Below are 4,008 nucleotides of genomic sequence, written 5' to 3'. Positions count from 1 at the left end.
TTATATGGCTCTGATGTTTTATTTAATTGTAAGGGAATGTGAAGGTTTAGTTGATTAACTTTATGATATAAAAAGTTGACATACATAGTTCAATAAATGAAAAAATCTTGCTGTATTAAAGGGACAGTCTACCATAGAATTGTTATTGTTTTAAAAGATAGATAATCCCTTTATTACCCATTCCCCAGTTTTGCATAACCAACACAGTTATATTAATATACTTTTTACCTCTGTGATTACCTTTTATCTAGGAACCTTCTTCCAGCCCCCTGATCACATGACTGTGACTGTTTATTATCTATTGTCTTAAATTTAGCATTGTTTTGTGCTAAATCTTAAATAACCCCCTGTGCCTGAACACAGTGTTATCTATATGGCCCACGTGTACTTTCTGTCTATTTGTGTTGAAAAGAGATTTAAAAAGCATGTGATAAGAGGCAGCCTTCAAAGGCTTAGAAATTAGCATATGAGCCGACCTATGTTTAGTTTAAATTAAGAATACCAAGAGAAAAAAGCAAATTTGATGATAAAAATAAATTGGAAAGTTGATTAAAATTAAAAGTCCTATTTGAATAATGAAAGTTTAATTCATACTAGACTGTCCCTTTAAAGTTTGTTACCAATATTTGGAGAGAAAAAAAAGGTGGTCTAGCAAAAATATATTAAGGGGACTGTGATGACCAAAGTTAACCAACCCTGCGCCAGTCACAGAAAGGGTTATCAGATCCCTTCTACTGTCACTACTATGTCACAGTTTAGCCACTCCAGGCAAGCCTGTGACTTAGTTCAGTGGGTACAAGGGTTAACATTACTCTCTAGTCTGGGCTAGACGTAAAAGAAATGCTCAAAACTCCCCTTTAATGCCACCCACACTAAACTAACACTAATCTAGCTGCCACCACTTAAGATTATATGATATAGCAAATCTTAAGGAAAACCCAGAAAATTACAAATTAAATCCCAGATTACAATTTAGCAAAAAATAACATAAAATCACAGTATTAATACTACCAGTCTTAATACTACCAGTGTCTTTCAGTAACGTGGTTCAAATATTAGACAAAGGCCAAAGCTTAACAAATGAAGGTTGATTAGGCGAAAAATTTGCACAATGCATTAATAATAAAAAGATATTAACAAATACAATTACACAAGCAAACAGTTTTTAAACTAAAAAAAGAGAAAAAAGTAAATTTATGCTTACCTGATAAATTTCTTCGATGGTACGACGAGTCCACGGATTCAACCTTTACTTGTGGGATATTATCCTCCTGCTAACAGGAAGTGGCAAAGAGCACCACAGCAGAGCTGTCTATATAGCTCCTCCCTTAGCCCCACAACCCAGTCATTCAACCGAAGGTACAGGAAGAAAAAGGAGAAACTACAAGGTGCAGCGGTGACTGAAGTTTAAAATAAAAAAATATAATCTGTCTTAAAATGACAGGGCGGGCCGTGGACTCGTCGTACCATAGAAGAAATTAATTTATCAGGTAAGCATAAATGTACTTTTCTTCTATAAGGTACAACGAGTCCACGGATTCATCCTTCACTTGTGGGATACAATACCAAAGCTACAGGACACGGATGAACGGGAGGGACAAGACAGATGGTTAAACAGAAGGCACCACTGCTTGAAGAATTTCTCTCCAAAAAATAGCCTCCGAAGAAGCAAAAGTATCAAATTTGGAAAATTTGGAAAAGGTATGAAGCGAAGACCAAGTCGCAGCCTTACAAATCTTTGGTTGCATGCAAGTAAAATTTCAAAGCACGAACCAAGTCCAAGTTGTGCAACAGACGCTCCTTCTTAGAGGAAGGATTAGGACACAGAGAAGGAACATCAATTTCCTGACTGATATTCCTATTAGTAACAACCTTAGGAATGAATCCAGCTTTGGTACGCAAAACCACCTTATCAGCATGGAAAACAAGATAAGGCGAGTCGCATTGCAATGCAGATAATTCAGAAACTCTTCGAGCCGAAGAGATAGCAACTAAAAACAGAACTTTCCAAGATAGAAGCTTAATTCTATGGAATGCATAGGTTCAAACGGAACCCCTTAAAGAACTTTAAGAACTAAATTCAAACTCCATGGCGGAGCAACAGGTTTAAACACAGGCTTGATTCTAACTAAAGCCTGACAGAACGACTGAACGTCTGGAACATCTGCCAGACGCTTGTGCAGTAGAATTAATAAAGCAGATATCTGTCCCTTTAAGGAACTAGCTGATAGCCCCTTCTCCAATCCTTCTTGGAGAAAGGACAAAATCCTAGGAATCCTGATCTTACTCCATGAGTAGCCTTTGGATTAGCACCAATAAAGATATTTACGCTATATCTTATGATAAATTTTCCTAGTGATTATATCTATGACCGACTCAGAGAAACCCCGCTTGGAAAAAATCAAGCGTTCAATCTCCAAGCACTCAGCCGCAGAGAAACTAGATTTGGATGCTGGAACGGACCTTGAATCAGAAGGTCCTGTCTCAGTGGCAGAGTCCATGGTGGAAGAGATGACATATCCACCAGGTCTGCTATCAAAATCACCGAAGCTCTCTCCTGTTTGATTCTGGCAATCAAACGAGGAAGGAGAGGAAATGGTGGAAACACATAAGCCAGGTTGAACGACCAGGGTACTGCTAGAGCATCTATCAGTACTGCCTGAGGAAGTTTGGCGTTCTGACGAGACGCCATCAGATCCAATTCTGGTGTGCCCCATTGCTGAATCAATTGTGCAAACACCTCCGGATGGAGTTCCCATGGAGTTCCCACTCCCCCAGATGAAAAGTCTGACGACTTAGAAAATCTGCTTCCCAGTTCTCCACTCCTGGGATATAGATTGCTGATAGATGGCAAGAGTGAGTCTCTGCCTATCGAATTATTTTGGTAACCTCTATCATCGCTAGAGAACTCTTTGTTCACCCCTGATGATTGATATATGCTACAGTCGTGATATTGTCCGACTGGAATCTTATGAATCTGGCCGAAGCCAGCTGAGACCACGCCAGAAGCGCGTTGAATATTGCTCTCAGTTCAAGAATATTTAAATCGGGAGGAGAGCCTCCTCCTGAGTCCACAAACCCTGTGCTTTCAGGGAATTCCAGACTGCACCCCAGCCCAATAGGCTGGCGTCCGTCGTCCCTATGACCCATGCTGGCCTGCGGAAACACATTCCCTGGGACAGATGATCCTGTGACAACCACCAAAGAAGAGAGTCTCTGGTCTCTTGATCCAGATTTATCTGAGGAGATAAATCTGCATAATCCCCATTCCACTGTTTGAGCATGCATAGTTGCAGTGGTCTGAGATGCAAGCGAGCAAACGGAACTATGTCCATTGCTCCTACCATTAGTCCGATTACCTCCATACACTGAGCCACTGACGGCCAAGGAATGGAATGAAGAGCTCGGCAGATGGTTAAAATCTTTGATTTCCTGACTTCCGTCAGAAAATTTTTTATGTCCACCGAATCTATCAGAGTTCCCAGGAAAGGAACTCTTGTGAGAGGGGTAAGTGGAATCTGCATAATCCCCATTCCACTGTTTGAGCATGCATAGTTGCAGTGGTCTGAGATGCAAGCGAGCAAACGGAACTATGTCCATTGCTCCTACCATTAGTCCGATTACCTCCATACACTGAGCCACTGACGGCCAAGGAATGGAATGAAGAGCTCGGCAGATGGTTAAAATCTTTGATTTCCTGACTTCCGTCAGAAATTTTTTTATGTCCACCGAATCTATCAGAGTTCCCAGGAAAGGAACTCTTGTGAGAGGGGTAAGTGAACTCTTTTTTACGTTCACCTTCCACCCGTGAGATCTTAGAAAAGCCAACACGATGTCCGTGTAAGACTTGGCTAGTTGGTAAGTCGACGCCTGAATTAAGATATCGTCCAGATAAGGCGCCACAGCTATGCCCCGTGGCCTTAGAACCGCCAGAAGGGACCCTAGCACCTTTGTGAAAATTCTGGGAGTTGTGGCCAACCCGAAGGGAAGAGCCACAAACTGGTAATG

Source organism: Bombina bombina, chromosome 1 (genome assembly GCF_027579735.1).
Source record: "Bombina bombina isolate aBomBom1 chromosome 1, aBomBom1.pri, whole genome shotgun sequence".
NCBI lineage: Eukaryota > Metazoa > Chordata > Amphibia > Anura > Bombinatoridae > Bombina > Bombina bombina.
This window is presented reverse-complemented; position numbering follows the sequence as displayed.